Here is a 19,191-nt window from a genome sequence, read left to right on the forward strand (position 1 = left end):
CCCCGATGGACTATTTTCAAGCTTAGGTGTGAGAAAAGTGCCGTTTCGGACTAAGTTTTCAAATCGGGAGTCCCGTGCTAGTTCCGTAAGTTTTCACAACTTACATTGGTCCCTCCCTGGGTGCTCGACGTATTCTCCGGGCCTACTCGTGACTGTTACACGATTTCGGCCCCCGACGACTTATTTTCGTGCTTAAGTGTGAAAAAAGTGCATTTTTTGATTTAGTTCTCAAACCGAGAGTCCCGTGCTAGTTCCGTAAGTCTCCGCAACTCGCCTTGGACCCTCCCGAGGTGTTTGGGGCATTTCCCGGTCCTTCTCGTCACTGTTACACGGATTTGGCCACCTCGGTGTTCCTATTTCCAATCTTAAGTGTGGAAAAAGTATCTCTTTCTAACTTAGTTTTCAAACCGGGAGCCCCGTGCTAGTTCTGTAAGTTTTCACAACTCGCATTGGTCACTCCCGAGGTGTTTAAGGTGTTCCCGGCCCTTCTTGCGACTGTTACATGATGTTGGCCTCCCAATGGCCTACTTCCAAGCTTAACTGTTTGAAAAGTGTATTTTCCAACCTAGTTTTCAAATTGGGAGTCTCGTGCCTGTTCGTTAAGTTTTCACAACTCAAATTGGTCCCTCCTGAGATGTTCGAGGTGTTCCCCCGGCCTTCTCGTGACTGTTAGACGATTTCAGCCCGCCGAGGACTATTCTCTAACTTAAGTGTGAAAATAGTACATTTTCCGACCTAGTTTTCAAACCCTAAGTCCCGCACTAGTTCCATAAGTTTCCCCAACTTACATTGGTTTCTCCCGAGGTGTTGGAGGTGTTCCACGGGCCTTCTTGGGACTGTTACGGGATTTTTGGGGGCCCCCGGTGGCCTATTTTCAAACTTAAGTGTTTAGGAAATGCATTTTTTGACTTAGTTTTCAAACCGGGATTCCCATGCGAGTTCCATAAGTTTCCACAAGTTGCGTTGGTCCCTCCCTAGGTGTTTGCGGTGTTCCCTGGACCTTCTGTTGACTGTCACACGATTTTGGCCCCCGATGGACTATTTTCAAGCTTAGGTGCGAGAAAAGTGCCGCTTCAGACTTAGTTTTCAAACCAGGAGTCCCGTGCTAGTTCCGTAAATTTTCACAACTTACATTGGTCTCTACCGGGGTGTTTGACGTGTTCCGCGGGCCTTCTCGCGATTGTTACACGATTTTGGCCCCCGACGACTTATTTTCGAGCTTAAGTGTCAAAAAAGTGCATTTTTTGATTTAGTTCTCAAACCGAGAGTCCCGTGCTAGTTCCGTAAGTCTCCGCAACTTACCTTGGACCCTCCCGAGGTGTTTGGGGCATTTCCCGGTCCTTCTCGTGATTGTTACACGGTTTTGGCACCCCCGGTGGTCCTATTTCCAAGCTTAAGTGTGGAAAAAGTGTCTCTTTCCAAGTTAGTTTTCAAACCGGGAGTCCCGTTCTAGTTCCGTAAGTTTTCACGACTCACGTTGGTCACTTCCGAGGTGTTTGATGTGTTCCCGGCCTTTCTTGCGACTGTTACATGATGTTGGCCCCCCTATGGCCTACTTCCAAGCTTAAGTGTTATAAAAGTTCATTTTCCGACCTAGTTTTCAAATTTGAGTTGTGAAAACTTAACGAACAGGCACGGGACTCCCTATTTGAAAACTAGGTCGGAAAATACACTTTTCTAACGCTTAAGCTTGGAAGTAGGCAATCGGGAGGCCAAAATCATGTAACAGTCTAAAGAAGGGCCGGGAACACTTCAAACACCTCGGGAGTGACCAACGCGAGTGGTGAAAACTTATGGAACTAGCACGGGACTCCCGGTTTGAAAACTAAGTTGGAAAGAGACACTTTTTTCACACTTAAGGTTGGAAATAGGACAACCGGGGGGTGCCAAAACCGTGTAACAGTCACGAGAAGGACCGGGAAATGCCCCAAACACCTCGGGACAGTCCAAGGTAAGTTGTGAAGACTCACAGAACTAGCACGGGACTCTCGGTTTGAGAACTAAATAAAAAAGTACACTTTTTTCACACTTAAGCTCAAAAATAAGCCATCGGGGGCCAAAATCGTGTAACAGTCACGAGAAGGCCCGAGGAACACGTCAAACACCCCGGGAGGGACCAATGTAAGTTGTTAAAACTTACGGAATTAGCACGGAACTCCCGGTTTGAAAACTAAGTCTGAAACGGCACTTTTCTCGCACCTAAGCTTGAAAATAGTCCATCCGGGGGCCAAAATCATGTGACAATCAAGAGAAGGTCCAGGGAACACCGCTTTAAACACCTAGGGAGGGACCAACGCGAGTTGTGGAAATTTACGGAACTCGCATGGGACTCCCGGTTTGAAAACTAAGTAAAAAAATGCATTTCCTAAACACTTAAGTTTGAAAATAGGCCATCGGGGGCCCCCCAAAATCCAATAACAGTCCCGAGAAGGCCCGTGGAACACGGCCAACACTTCGGGAGAAACCAATGTAAGTTGTGGAAACTTACGGAACTAGCGCGGGACTTCGGGTTTGAAAACTAGGTCAGAAAAGGTACTATTTTCACACTTAAGTTTTTGAATAGTCCTCGACAGGCTGAAATCATGTAACAGTCACGAGAAGGCCCGGGGAACATCTCGAACATCTCAGGAGGGACCAATTTGAGTTGTGAAAACTTAACGAACAGGCACGGGACTCCTGATTTGAAAACTAGGTCGAAAATACACTTTTTTAACACTTAAGCTTGGAAGTAGGCCATCGGGGGGCCAAAATCATGTAACAGTCGCAAGAAGGGCCAGGAACACCTCAAACACCTCGGGAGTGACCAACGCGAGTTGTGAAAACTTACGGAACTAGCACGGGACCCCCGGTTTGAAAACTAAGTTGGAGAGAGACACTTTTTCCACACTTAAGCTTGAACCGTGTAACAGTCACGAGAAGGGCCGGGAAATGCCCCAAACACCTTGGGAGGGTCCAAGGTAAGTTGCGGAGAGTTACGGAACTAGCACGGCACTCTCGGTTTGAGAACTAAATCAAAAAATGCACTTTTTTCACACTTAAGCTCGAAAATAAGCCGCCGGGGGCCAAAATCGTGTAACAGTCACGAGAAGGCCCGGGGAACACGTCAAACACCCCGGGAGGGACCAATGTAAGTTGTGAAAACTTACGGAACTAGCACGGGACTCCCGGTTTGAAAACTTAGTCAAAAAATGCACTTCCTAAACACTTAAGTTTGAAAATAGGCCATCGAGGGCTGTAACAGTCTCGAGAAAGCCCATGGAACCCTTCCAACACCTCGGGAGAAACCAATGTAAGTTGTGGAAACTTACGAAACTGGCGCGGGACTTCTGGTTTGAAAACTAGGTCGGAAAAGGTACTATTTTCACACTTAAGCTTGAGAATAGTCCTCGGCGGGCCAAAATCGTGTAACAGTGACGAGAAGGCCTGGGGAACACCTCGAACATCTCAGCAGGGACCAATCTGAGTTGTGAAAACTTAACGAACAAGCACGGGACTCCCGATTTGAAAACTAGGTCAGAAAATACACTTTTCTAACACTTAAGCTTGGAAGTAGGCCATCGGGGGGCCAAAATCATGTAACAATCGCAAGAAGGGCCGGGAACACATCAAACACGTCGGAAGTGACCAACGCGAGTTGTGAAAACTTACGGAACTAGCACGGGACTCCCGGTTTGAAAACTAAGTTGGAAAGAGACACTTTTTCCACACTTAAGCTTTGAAATAGGACAACCGGAGGGGCAAAAACCGTGCAACAGTCACGAGAAAGACTGGGAAATGCCCCAAACACCTCGGGAGGGTCCAAGGTAAGTTGCGAAGACTTACGGAACTAGTACGGGACTCTCGGTTTGAGAACTAAATGAAAAAATGCACTTTTTTCACATTTAAGCTCGACAATAAGCCGTCGGGGCCCAAAATCGTGTAACAGTTACGAGAAGGCCCGGGGAACACGTCGAACACCCTGGGAGGGACCGATGTAAGTTGTGAAAACTTACGGAACTTACGGAACTAGCACGGGACTCCCGGTTTACGCCAATAAATTTCATCTAGGCTATTTGAAATGGACAAATCCAATTCATTTTTCATTTATTACACTTGACGTCCCACTGGGCGTGCTAAAAATTGTTGGCTTATTTTTCCTACGAAGGAAAATGTTATAAATGTGAGCGTGCCAAATTTAAGCCAATTGTCAAGCGATTGCGTTGACGGTTCTTTTGCCTCAATGAAGACGACTTCAAAATTGTCAAGTGTAGAGAAAAGATAAAGTAAAAGAAGAAAGAGGGACGGAGAAAGACGATTGGGTGAACAATCAAAGTAATAATTACTTACCTCTACTCCTAATGCTGCGAAAAGGAAGTGCATAAAATGCTTCGAAAAGAAAATGCTGAAAATAAATGAAATCTATATTAAACTACTCCTAAGATATGGAAAATGACAAGAAAAATAGAAATCAATTGTCTTTGATTTGAATTCTGGGTCCTTTACAATGTAGCCATGAATGGCTATTTATAGACAAATATTTGTAGGAAAAAACTTCCAGCAATAACTACCCAATAACCACTTAAAACTACCCACTCTTCCATCTTCATTCCCATAATGCCACATAACTCTCCATGCCTTCATAACTTCTCATAACCTCCAAATGAGTAGGAGAATGCCACATGTCCTGCAATTATATAAATAATAAATAATAATAAAAATTGCAGATTTATGGTGCTAACAACAATCTACTAGTCTTAAAGTTGCAATGTTTCAGAGGTATTTTCTCTTGCTCACTGTTCTTCATGTTTCTGTTTGGTTGTAGAGAAAACATGGGTTTTGAATTTTTGAGTGCTTTAAGACCCATATCAGTACCCAAATGATCAACATTTCCATTTTGGACAGTTGCTGTTTTGAGTGAGTGTGTTTGTATCTCCATGTTTGTTGTATATCCATTTTCTGAAACCAAAAACAACAGAAAATATTTCAATAGAGTTTTACTCTCTTGTACTCTCTTCTGTTTTCTAACTTTTTTTGGAAACCAAAAGAAGGGAGGGTCAAGTGGATACCAATGCCTGTTTGTTTGTTTTAGTTCCAAGTAGAGTTCAATTTATGCCAGTGGAGTTACAAGTTTGATTTTTAATATGCATATATATGACTTCTTCTTTTTTTATTAATTAATTTCAAGACTTTATGGTTTGCTATTACTGCAGAGCAGAGGTGCAGGGAGTTATTTCTGGAAGGATTGGATGAACAGAACACCCAATCAAATACCTAAATACTCTACTACTTAAAATTATTTGAGCCTCTGGTTTGGTATTGTCAGCCAGTTAAAGGTGGGATTTGGGCAACAGTGACAGATAGTGCTTTTGGTGCTTATACACCATGTGGCATTGACTCTGTTGTGGTTTGTATATCTCATTTGGTTCTTCTGGGCCTGTGCTTCTACCGAACCAGAGGTACCAACTCAGATCAAAATACTACAATTATGTGTTGGGTCTCTTGGCTGGTTATTGTGCTGCTGAGCCTTTGTTTAGACTGGTTATGGGCATTTCATTGTTTAATTTGGAAGGACAGACAGGTCTTGCTCCCTTCGAGGTTCGTTGTTTACTATCATGCAGTTTCTATTTACAATTTTCTTTCGATTCTAACATTCCTTTACTTTGAATAATATGCGATCTGGATTTTATAGTTACTTTTCTTGTCTTTTAAATGCATCTAACTAGTTAAATGTGTAATCTTGGCTCCTATGTGTTTCAACATGCAAGCTTATGAGGCATCCATAAATGTGCAGCTAATTGACAGCCGAAGTTAGACATTTGCCTAAGACGTTGAGAGTAATTTTTTAGTATGAAAATATCTGCCATGGAAGAGCATTCATGTGTATTTGGTTCTAAAAGCAAATAAAGCTGAACTTGGGCTTTAAAGTGAAGTAAGTCCTAGTGAATACAGTTCTTCTAGGAAAAAAATCTTTTTCTCCATGTAAATCTTGTTCATGATTTACAATGTTACTTCCTTCAATTTTTTTTCCGCGCTTACAATTCAAAACATTACAACGCCAAGTAAGATTCAGTTAGCCATCCTCATGGACATTTACATTTACATTTGAGACATAGTTTGCATTCTCAAGATGATTTTACATGGCTGATGCAATGCCTAGCTCCAAATGGGGGTTTGTGGGAGGAAGGGTCAGGGAATCTTGATTCTGAAGTATCAAAATTTGTGGTGGCTGAGTTTATCTGCATTAATCTTAAGCATTCAAGAAACAAGAACATAGTATTGTGAAGATATGATATGATAGCTTGGTTTAAATCTTTAGAGACGAGAGAGTCACTCCATTACTGGCTTTTCTTCTATCACGATCTTCTAAACGTGATTAGGTATTGCCCCCCAATGGCATTGCATATAGATTGCATGCTCTTCCCAGTTATGTACTGTACATCTCATGCATCTATCTTTTATAAAAATTCCATACTCTTCTTTTGTGCAAAAAGATGTTTTTAGGGATTAAAGGATTGGATGGAATGCTTCATTTCACATATAAACTGAAGTTGAGGCTCATAAGGATTTAGGAGTGTGATGCTATTGCTGAAGGAGAGTTATTATGATTAGAATGAGAGGGACAATTTAAAGACATTGGTTGTTAGATATCTAAATTTATTTTGCGATAACTTTATATCGATGATCCTTTTTTTATGCTTCTCTTTTTCCCTTATATGGGATCTTGGCTGTTACTGATTGACATTTGCCTTTGGTCATTGTGGTGCCTTAGTTTCTAATTTCTGCTATTTTGGTAAAGAGAGACTAAAGCTGATCTATAATGTCTTGGCAACCATGAATAAGCTGAACATTTTTCTTTTTCTTTTTTCCCTTCTGTTTTCAAATTTTCTGTGCTCAATTTCAAAATGACAAACTGACTGTAGAAATTATTCTTAGATCAGATGATCACTTCATTCTCACACTTACCAAAGAGACAAAAAGAGTAAAAAAGTAAAAGTCACAACTTTGAAATAAGACACACTTTATTATTATTATTATTATTATTATTATTGTTGTTGTTGTTGTTGTTGTTGTTGTTGTTGTTTTTAAGGACTGCTTGGCCCAACAGTAAAGCTTGTCATTAGTACCCCCTATATGAAGCACGTGTACTTAAAAAAAATGCCATACCTGTACCACATCACATTGGATACACGAGACGAAACATGTTTCTTTTTCTTTTTTTTTTTTTGGCTTCTTGAGTGTTCAACTTGGGTATGTAATGGGTACCTCTGGAGCATAACAGGTTCCAACTACAATCATGTTTTGAAGTATATGAGTACCAAAATAGGGTGTTCTTTTATTTAGAGATGAAGTTTGCTTGATAGGACTTCCTTTAATGCTTAGCATGCTTTTAAAATTAAGTTTTGGTTTGTAGGTTTTCTAATGTAATGACATCAAAATTTGGTTTGCACTTTGCTTTTGGCATTAAAAGGTGTCGTGAGTTTGAGTCATCGAAATAGTTTAGAAATGGGAGTAAGGCTGTGGACGTCTTACCCTTCCCACCTTGTTGTAGCAAGAGTCTCATGCACTAGGTCGCCTTTTTTATTGTTGTTATTAATATCATTTATTTTATTTATTTTCTCATTAATGAATTGCAATGTTAGTTGGAATGTCTATCCCAGTTTTTATTTATTTATTTATTTATTTATTTTATATTTAATGGCATGTAGATTATAAATTGTTTAGGCGATGTGATGGTTTAATGCAACTTTATTTGTAAAATAATGTCTTATCTCTTACAGATGGTTTCATTGATCATTGTGGCTCTTGCTTGGTGCTCCATGTTGGTTATACTTGGAATAGAAACTGGAATCTACATCAGAGAGTTCCGGTGGTATGTTCGGTTTGGAGCTGCATATGGGGGATGCTCAATGCTCAATCTCATTCTACACAGGGTCAGTATACTTTTAATAAATTTGTAATCCTTTGTTGTTGGTACCTATGTATTGTGCTTGAAATTCATTTACTGATTGAAAAACTACTCCTAGATTGCTCACTTGTTCTATTTTGTGCATTTCCAAAACTTATTTCCATTTCCCTTAAGTTTTCAAACTCTTTCCTTCCCCAAGTTGATCAAAATGTCAGATCAGAAACAAAATCAATCCTTGTGCTTTGGCATATAAAATTAAAGAACTATTTGGTTAGGATGCATGTGGCTTTGGTGTGGAATTCCTCTTTTGTAACTTTCAGTGGCTTATGCATACTCATAATTGTATTTATTTGTGCAGATCTGTGCTGCATATGTACCTCATCACACTTTTCATTCAGGTTTGTTGCTTTTGTATCTATGTTGATCCTTCTAGGCTCATGGGATTCATTATCTCTTGCTGACACAAACTGGCCAATACTTGTTAGACACTAAAATTTAAATCCAGAAGGCTGATGCCAAATCAGGATGACTGCGTTGTATGGAAGCATAACATTTTTCAAACCAAAATGGTCTTGATTTTAAAGTTTCTGGTTTTATTTTTAAGTCACTCTAAAGAAAATCTCTCTGATATTGGTATGCAATTTTTGTTCTAGTGCAGGTTCTCTTTGGAGTGTTTCTTTTTGTTTACATTCCTCAATTGGATCCTTATCCGGGGTACGTCCCAATACGGAATGACCCTCTTATCGACACCAAGTATGAAGCACTTCTTGGAGGAGAGCATGTTTGTCCAGAGAGGGATGCCAGCATATTTTCCAGTAAGTAGTAAATATTATATAGTGTTTTTTCCAAGAATACCAAAGTGTTGAAAATGGCCTAGTTCTTGTTCTATAATAAAGAAATCTTACCAGTATGATTTTTTTTTTGACAGAGAATGGACTTCAATTAGAAAATTAGTAGATGCTATCCATGTGTGTCTTGGAGGGTTAGTGTCTTACAATTTGATATGTTTAGAGATACACATAGCCAATACATATCTTACCATCTTATGCTAAATGTATCTTATGGGTGCTTCTATTTACACCACAAATTTAATTCCTTCCACCCCTCATTTCCTTTTTGTTTTTTTAATTACAATTCTCTCCTTATGTAACATTACCAAAAACTCAATCCTACAAGTCATTGACCCTAATTTCTCAAACACCGCCTCAACTGCCTTTGTCGCACGCAACTGCACCAGCGCCACACACTCTTCCGCACTCGCCATCCCTCTTATGAACCACTACAACCCCCCCCCCCCCAACCCTACGAACCACCACTGCAACCATGCGACCGTCATGAACCACTGCCACTCCTCTCCCAATGCTTGTGAACCACAACAATCCCTCCCCCATAACCATCAGCCTACCTTGTGGACCACTCCTTCCCTCTCGCCCTCCCCAACGAACCTGTTTGGTGGCTCCATAGTGAACCACTCCACCTTGTTTAGTGGTCACTCTCCGAACAAACACGTTCTGTTCGGCATCAAAAAAATCAAACAAACACCATTCGTTCTGCTTCAATTTGCTAGATTCGAACATTGGGAATTTGTTCGGCACTATGAAGCTACATAGAGACAATTGGTTCAGCTCTGGTAGTCCGCTGACAACATCTTATTAAAAAACAACGCCCAATTAATACACATTAATGTGTGTTTGGGAGGGAAAAGATTGAGTATACACCTAACCTTTGGCATAATGCACAAAGTAATGGCCCTAAGACTTGAACCCATAACCTCAAGGTAATGATGACATCTTATTCTTCTTTGAAAACCTTAGATCCTCTTCTCCTCCTTTCTAAAAACCCTAGATCTGAGTTTAGGGAGGTGTGTGGGGCTATGAGGTTGGGGGTCAGTGGGGTGGAGATGGCTGCGACACAGTGGCCACTAGGGTGAGCATGGCAATGATGTGGTGGTTGTCGGGCTTGGGAGTGTTGCAAGGGGTAGAGGCTGCAGTTGGTAGTCGTTGGGGGTGGAGAAAGGTTGTGGGGGGGAAAGGTTGTGGTGGAGGAGGGCTGCGAAGTTGTGTCTGCAGTGGTCTGAGACAGTAGCTACAATGGTCAAAGATCATGATCGGAGGTGGGCGTGTGAGTTGGGGTTTGGAAAGGTGCGGGAGGTTTAAAGAGATATGAAAGGTCAGTGATGATGGTTTGTTTAAATTATGAGATGTATAAAGAGATAAAGTGAAGATTTTTGAATTTTTTATGGGGTGTAAATGGAAAAAGGGTATAAGGAGATAAAGTTGTCATGTAAATAGAGCTACCTATATCTTGTGATACATGATGCAATATACCATACACAATACATTATGTAATACATCGTAGATACATTACATGAATGTTTAAATTTTCTTTAACATTTAAACAAAAAAATAGCTGAACTTATTTTTTGAAAATTAATATTATTTTAGAAAGATTCTGTTAGATTTGCATAAGAGAAAGACGAGAATAAAATGAATGAGAAAAAAAGAGAATGGTTGAGTTTATTAACACACATTGATAATATTTGGGTTCTCCCCTCTTACACATATTTATTAAAAAAGACTAAATGAACGAAGGACGTAACTATCCTTAGACACTAATACTTAACACTCTTTATAAGTTGGTGCAAAGATATCTCTCATGCCCAACTTGTAGCAAATGGGGTGAAAAACCTTACTACTAAGACTCTTAGTAAATACATCAGCCAATTGGTGTTCAAATTTCACAAAAGGCATACATATTAAACCCTTATTCAATTTTTCCTTGATGAAATGTCTGTCGATCTCAATATGCTTTGTTCTGTCATGCTGAACAGGATTGTGAGCAATACTAATGGCAGCTTTGTTGTCATAATACAGTGCCAAGGGTTCACTGCAAACAAACCCTACATCACTCAACAAGGATTGAAGCCACATTAGTTCACATGTACCATGCGCCGTAGTCCTGTATTCTGGCTCTGCTCTAGATCTGGACACTACATCTTGCTTTTTACTACGCCATGTCACTAAGGGCTGGTTTGGCATAGACTATATAATCCATCTTTTTATCTTTTTTTCATCACATCACCTCTCTACTTTTCTGCACATCTTTTCGTAAAAAGACAAAAAGTATACTTTTTAGAACATCCCAAACCAACCCTAAATTTCCCTCCACAAATGCACAGTAATCTGGAGGTAGATAGCCTATCATCTATAGAACTAGCCCAATCTGTATCTGTGAATGCCTCTAATCTCAAGTTACTATGATTGGAGAATAAAATCCCTTTTCCAGGAGCAGATTTAAGATATCTCAAAATGCAATACATTGCATCCAAATGAGGTGCATGAGGATCATGCATAAATTGATTGTGAGATAGATATACAAGCCTTCCTATCACGACCCGAACCCACCCCTAGAGGTTTGGATCATAACCGGCCAGTAATCATGAGATTACCTACGGCCTCAGAGTGAAATCAAATCATATTTAATTATATGGGGCCAGAAGTGGCAGTAGAATTATAAAATTTGTCCAATGAGCTTGTGCATAAACGGCATGAACAAAAACTTCTTATACATTAATAACTCACACCCATACATATATAGAGATCTCACATGTCTATGATCATTCATACATCATTATCAAACAAAACCAAAACTTATATACAAACATGGTAAAACATGACCAACAAAAGAAGATAAAAGATCAAAAACAAAGATTAAAACAAAAGCCTCATGTGTGAGGTGTTCCATGGCTAACTCCACAAAAATTAGAGTAAACTTCACAGATTCACTAGGGCTGGACATCCCGCTGCTCACGTACATACATATATATGACAGAGTGAGTGAAAGCCCAGTGAATAACATCAGAGTAAAGAGGTTATATGAATGAGTTCTAATACTTAAATAAAATCATTCACATATTAAATTCGTATCATAGCAGAACGACCTTGGGTTCAATACATGACAGAACGACCTCGGATCCAACATAAACAGAGATATAGAACAGAACATATCATACTTGTCGAAACGACCTTGGGTACAACGACCTTGGGTCTAATCAATTATCTGTATAATGACCATTGGGTTAACACATAACAGATATTCAGAAAAATCAAATAATCGGAACGACTTTAGGTCCTTCTTTTTCAGATATTCAGAACGACCTTTGGCCCATTTCAATTGTACAGAACCTTAGGTCCATCATATGCTTTCATGCCTGTCAATCACATTTACAAATCTTTTATGAATTAGACAGATAGAAGGCTCATTCATAGCACAAAATCTTACTACGTTGGTATCATTTAGAAAATAAGATATATAAAAATATCTTTACTAAGATAGTACTCACAAGAATTTGGTTCTGACACGTCCTCGTAGATGAACCTACAATTCTCATAAGCACATACACACATTGAATCATATTATCGAAGCGATCATTAACTTATTCAATTCTTCTAAGTCTCGTTCTAACTCGTTAATTCATTTAGGATGTTCAATACATGCCTAAGGCAGAAAGGGATGAGAATGGAATTATGAAGAGAGTATAACTTTTCAAAATATGCTGAAACAGGGCACTTTGCTCGAGCGCAACATTGGTCGCTCGAGCGGACCACATGGGCTGCAGAAGTACTGGATGGTTCGAATCTAGGCTCGATGATCACTCAAGCCAAAGTGCAAAATAAAAGGCGGTCGCTCGAGCCAACTGTAAATGTTTGCAAAACTATTAGATGCATGAGATGAACGCTTGAGTGACAACTTGTTCGCTTGAGCGATGCAGTCGAATTCTGGAATTTCCAAAACACAGTTTGAATTTCAACACACAAGTTCAATGCCAAAAACCTTTGCATGACATGTTCTAAAACACATGAACTCCTTCAAAAACATGAATACAAAACCCACTTCTAACCTTATGTTCAAAATTTCACGAATTCACCATGCAAGGCTCAATTGACTTCAAATTCTTTTCCAAAACTTCAAAACATGAAATTGAGTTCCAAACAACATAATTCATGGATGCATGTAGAATTCAATTTCTAAACTTAACATAGGTAATAAAACTCATGATCAAAATGATGATTCTACACTCTTCTATGCATGCATGTATGAATTAGCTTCAAATTCATCATTGTTAGCTCATTTCTTGTATTTTAGTTCATTATCTTCTTGATTACACATATTGATGACTTCAATTCATAAATTAAGGATTAATCACATACCTAGAGTCTTCAATTGTACCAATTCTAGCAAAATCTTGCACTCCTCTTCACAAACCTTCAATTCTCCAAGTTTTCTTGCTTCTCTCTCTCTAACTTGCTCTCACTCGCTCTCTAGAATGTAATTTCAGAATTTTTGAGTGTAAAAATGAGCTTAATAACCTTCTCAACATATATATATTTATATAGACTTAATTAACTTAGACTAATTAAGCATGCTTAAGGTTAATTAATCCCACTCAATTTTAATTAATTTAATCTGAATGAAATTTTCATCAAACTTCCCAGTAGGCTCTAAAAGCTATGCCATTCACATTAAACTAATCAGTTTTGGTTTCTAATGCCATTAACGCCTTCAATTTCAGGTTATAACAGAAATCATAACAGATATTCCTATGGCTAACAGATATGAATCTAACAATCATTTTAAACAATAATTAGCATTCAATTTCACACTAAACACATAAGCACATTCAAAATTAAAGGATTAAAAGCATAATAAGTGATGGGGTTGTCACACTTCCCACAAGTTTGTGGTACCTTTACTTCTCCACAAGATCACTAACACTACTACAAAGATAGTGATTAGCCTCAATTGGCGAATCAGTAGGTCTACAGCCTAACATGCCAGTTTCCCTAAGAAGGTCTGGGATATACTTCCTTTGAGAAATAAAGATGCCTTTGTCAGATCTGGAAATTTCAATCCCAAGAACGTACCTCAACAAACCAAGGTATCTCAAATTCCTTAGCCAACAGCATCTTAAGATGTGTCACTTCCTTTTCATCATTGCCTGTCACAACTATGTCATCCACATATACTATAAGCATAGTTGCCTTATTTGCATTGCATTCGACAAACATTGTGTGGTCTGCATTGCTTTGCTTATACCCAAATCTCAACATAGCCTTCAAGAATCTGTCAAACCAAGCTCGAGGAGACTGTTTCAAACCATATAAAGCCTTTTTCAACCTACAAACTTTCCCAACTGTAGACTGAGATGAGAATCCTGGTGGTACATCCATATAAGCCTCCTTTAAATCATCATGGAGAAATGAATTCTCCACATCTAACTGTTGTAAAGGCCATCCCAAATTAGCCGCACATGAGAGAATAGCTCGAATGGAGTTCATCTTTGCTACATGAGCAAAGGTTTCTTGATAATCAATGCCATATGTCTGAGTAAATCCCTTGGCCACTAGTCGTGCTTTGTACCGTTCAATTGTTCCATCTGTTTTCTACTTAATGGTGAACATCCACTTACACCCTACAGGCTTTTTTCCACTAGGAAGAAGAACCAACTCCCGAGTGTTAGTCTTGCTTAGAGCTTACATCTTTTCTACCATAGCTACTTTCCACTTAGGATCATTGATAGTTTCTTTCCAACCTTGGGGTATACACATAAAAGACAGAGACGAGACAAAAGCACGATATGTAGAGGAAAATGAATCATATGACACAAATTTAGAAATGGGGTGTTGAGTACAAGCCCTAACCCCCTTTCTAAGAGCAGTAGGAAGACTCAAATCATTAATAGACTGAGGTGCATTATTTGTAGAATCAGTCGAAACAGGATCTGGAACCGACATGAGGGACGATGATTGGTCTGGTGGCACAAGAGAAGTTTGTTCTTTCAAACGCCAAGAATAAGTTTTAAGATCAACCTTGTCCAAACGACCATCAATGTCAGGCTCCACATCAAGACTATTAGGCTCTCCCTCACCACAAATAACAACCCGCTTACTAGGAAGAAAAAATGATAACTCATGCTGATATGCCATCTCCTCATCCGCAATCTCATCCATAACACTCTCCCCATGAGGAGATTGCAGAGGAGAAGTAAAGGACTCAGATTCACGGAAAGTGACATCCATACTAACAAAAAAAAAAAAAAAAAATCCTCTATGGTTGAAATTTGATGGGTTTTCACCCTAGAATTTTATTTTAATTTTTTTGATGATTGTTTGAGGGTTTTTCCAATTTTTGTTTATTTTTTGGAAAAACTGATTGATTTTTCGGAAGTCCTTGTTGGGGCTATTTTTTTTCCCAAATTTTTCCTTCCCCCCTCTCTACCTTGGGAGCAAAGGGTTGGGAGTCTTTTTGATGATTTGGCAAGGCTCAGCTTTATTTCTGTCGATTTTTCTCAGTTTTAGCAAGATTTCTCTCAATTTTTGATAGTTTCTGCTTCTCCAACCCATGTTTCGGCTCTGTTTTTCTCTAGAGGTAACCTATTGTTCCTAAGTTAAGTTTATGGATTTGCCTCTGTTTGTTTTTTGCTGGTTCCTAGGCTGGTGTTTGTTTTTTTGTTGTGGGACTTAATTTTCAATGGTTGAGGGTGAGACTAAGGATACAGTTAGTGATGAGGGTGCGCTGTCATGTTATTACTCTTAACAATAGTCCCTCTCTTTAAATCAGTCCCGTCAAACTGGATGGTTCCAACTATCTGATTTGGTCACGCTCCTGTAGTCTTGCTATTGTTGCTCGCCATTTGACTGGCTACATTATTTGGTCTCTTCCCTTACCAGATGGTGATGACTCCTTGCGTACTCAATGGATTTCTAAGAATGCTCCAATACCATGTTATATTCGCATAAGAGAAAGAAAAGAATGAAAGGAAGAAGAAAAAGAGAGAACGGCTGAGTTTATTAGCACACTGATAATATTAGGGTTCTCCCCTCTTACACATTTATAATAAAAGACTAAAGGAACAAAGGACATAACTATCCTTAGACACTAATACTTAACAAATTCTTTTACCTTGTTAAAGTAAAGAATATCGTTAAGATGATAAGTGTACTTTTTCTTTTGTTTTGTCCAATATTTTGTAGAAATATCTACTTGTTTAGTGTTAAGTATCTTATGCTATTGATTAATGGCCAGTTACATTGATTAAGCATCTCTACTATGGATAATCTATTTGAGAACATAAAATTTGTAATTTAGAAATTGAAACCTCAATGTTATTTTAAGACTACGAAAAACAAATTATACAATTATTACGAATGAGAAAAATTTTGATGGTAAGTTTGATTTGATGATAGCTTTTGTTATACTTACCTTCCTTCTGATAATCAAGTTAGATGAATCTATGAATGATTGAGCTGCATACCACTAATGTGATGCATTGGTATATGGTAGGGATTTGTTTCGGGTGGATGACCCCACTCATGCTGCAAGGCTATAAAAGACCTATCACTGAGAATGATGTCTGGAAGCTAGACACATGGGATGAGACTGAGACATTGATTAAAAAGTTTGCATTGCGTTGATTCTCTTAATTACACCTCTGCATACTTAATTGGATCATTGTTCTATGGTATGTAATAATTTTTGACTTTTGTAGGTTCCATATTTGTTGGGCTGAAGAATCTCAAAGGCCTAAACCCTGGCTTTTGCGTGCCTTAAATAATAGCCTTGGAGGAAGGTATTGTTTAAACAAAAACCATTCAGAATGATCTACATTTTTCTATTTTAATGAAACCATTAACCTTCCAAGCAATTATTATTTTCTAATATGAACATCCATGTGTTGTACCAACATATAGAAGCATTTTTATCTCATTCCTTCCATTCTAATTTTTTTTCTACAGGTTTTGGTTTGGAGGCCTTTTCAATGTAATGACATTATTCTCCCTACTTTTCTTTAAGAATTTCATTTGTTTAGAACTCTTCATATCCTTATATATGGCAAGTTGCTTGCTCTAAGCATTTGATCTAGAAATATTGTTGTTTAGTGTTACAAAACTGTGTTACCTGGAAGATGCTCTTGTAATATACAAGCTGGAGTGTGGCCTGTCATATATGTATTTGGCTTCAAATGTCATTCAATCTTAGGAGGCCTAGATGCAACTTTACCATGTACATATCCTAGACCATGATTGTCACTAGGACTCTTGCCAACACTCAACATTGGTTTAGTTCTTCTGTATCACTAGTTAGCATCCTAGTAGTGACATTGCATTACTCAACTCCTTCTCTAAAGAAGACATGCTGCACTTTCTCTAAGGAAGTTATACTTGACTTGGCTTTGTTAGATCACCAATTCTTCTAAAAGCTTAAGCTATTAAAAAATGGACCGAACAATGTATATCAAACTATCCAATATCCTCCTTCACGTGCAATCCCATCTTGCGTGTTGAGAGACAAATAGAGAACCAAATAGAAAGCGAAGCAGGCAACTAAACATAAAAGAAGAAACCAAATGGGAACCAAATACCAAATGCTAAGAGAGAGACTTGAACACAAGATCTCTCTCAACCTGAGCTCTAATACTATGTTAGATCACTACTAATCCCAAAATCTTAGTTGACATACATTGTTGGGACCATTTTCTAACAAGTTAAGCTTTTGGGACAATTGGTGACTTAATATGGTATTCAAGCTCAAGTTGGGGGAGGAATTAGGGTTGAAAGTTAGGAGGAAGAAGAAAAAGAGAGAACTTTTGTATATATTGAAACCAATTAATTCACTCAACTTTACATCACTCAAATATATATAAAAAACCTAAAGTAGCAATATGACCATCGTACCATTAACTTAAGTAAATATTAACAAGAGAACAAAAATAACTAAAAGAACTATTCTAACACTCCCCCTCAAGTTGGAGCATAGAGATCGAACATGCCCAGCTTGGCAGACAAACGAAGAAATGAAGGCCGAGCCAAAAGTTTGGTGTGAATATCACCCAATTGATCCTCAGAACGAACATAAGGAGTCACCAGTTGCTTGCGGAGTAAGAGATCACGAAGAAAATGGCAATCAACTTCGATATGTTTGGTGCGTTCATGAAACACAGGGTTATTGGCAATGAAGATAACAGCCTGATTGTCACAAAACATGCGCATAGGAGTGGAAACAGAAAAGCCAAAATCTTGGAGAATAGACTGAACCCAGAGCATCTCAGAAGCAGTATGAGCCATGGCGCGATATTCAGCCTCGGCACTAGAACGAGCAACGACGGTCTGTTTCTTGCTACGCCAAGTGACAATATTACCACCAACAAAAGTACAATAGCCTGAGGTGGAACGGCGGTCAGTCGTATTACCAGCCCAATCAGCATCACTGAAGCCAGTGACAGACAAGGAGGAAGATGGGCGATAGAGCAACCCCCGACCTGGAGCACGCTTTAAGTATTGCAAGATGCGACATACAACCACAAAATGGGGTTGGCGGGGAGCATGCATAAACTGACTGACCACACCCACAGCACAGGTAATATCTGGACGAGTGACAGTGAGATGTATTAACTTGCCAACCAACCGACGATAACGACCAATATCAGGAAAGAAGTCGTCAGTGTCACCAGCAAGCTTGACACTAGAATCCATGGGAGTATCACTGGGGCGAGTGCCTAAGAGACCAGTCTCAGTAAGAAGATCAAGAACATACTTCCGTTGAGAAAGAAACAAGCCCTGAGAAGAACGGCCAATTTCAATCCCAAGAAAATACCGAAGATGGCCCAAGTCTTTGGTGTGAAATTGTTGTCCCAAATACTGCTTCAAATTAGCAATACCATTGGAGTCACTCCCTGAAATGATGATGTCATCCACATAGACAATAAGAACAATACTCCCAGTAGACGAGTGGCGAACAAAAACAGAGTGATCAAAACTGGAACGGTGAAAGCCATAGGCAAGCACAACAGCACTGAAGCGATCATACCAGGCACGAGGGGACTGCTTAAGACCATACAAGGCCTTCCTCAATCGACAAACAAGATGCTCTTAGCCGGGAACAACATAGCCAGGGGGCTGATCCATATAGACCTCCTCGTGGAGATCACCATGGAGAAAAGCATTCTTGATATCCAGTTGATATAAAGGCCAAGACTGATTAACGGCAACAGAGAGAAGAATCTGAACAGAGTTAAGACGGGCCACAGGAGAAAAGGTCTCCAAGTAATTAACACCATAGGTTTAGGTGTAGCCTTTAGCTACCAGGCGAGCCTTAAGTCGCTCAACAGTTCCATCAGGAAGATACTTAACAGTATAAATCCAATGACAACCCACAATAGATTTGCCAGATGGCAGAGGGGTAAGGTCCCAGGTCTGATTTTGATGAAGAGCATGCATTTCCTCATCCATGGCAAACTTCCAACTAGA

The 19,191-nt window shown here is 39.2% G+C and overlaps 1 pseudogene across 1 annotated transcript in view; it reads left to right on the forward strand.

Annotated features, from left to right (window-relative positions):
• LOC145789315 (ABC transporter C family member 12-like) overlaps positions 1-19,191 on the forward strand; it is a 109,142-nt pseudogene that overhangs the window by 43,066 nt on the left and 46,885 nt on the right. Inside the window, exons 3-9 of the transcript XR_014337076.1 lie at positions 5,190-5,574; positions 7,758-7,910; positions 8,244-8,283; positions 8,539-8,700; positions 16,229-16,343; positions 16,434-16,514; positions 16,681-16,705. The product of XR_014337076.1 is annotated as an ABC transporter C family member 12-like (transcript). The remainder of the gene's footprint in view (positions 1-5,189; positions 5,575-7,757; positions 7,911-8,243; positions 8,284-8,538; positions 8,701-16,228; positions 16,344-16,433; positions 16,515-16,680; positions 16,706-19,191) is intronic.

Source organism: Camellia sinensis, chromosome 1 (assembly GCF_055761805.1).
Source record: "Camellia sinensis isolate YWXY chromosome 1, ASM5576180v1, whole genome shotgun sequence".
Classification (NCBI taxonomy): Eukaryota; Viridiplantae; Streptophyta; class Magnoliopsida; order Ericales; family Theaceae; genus Camellia; species Camellia sinensis.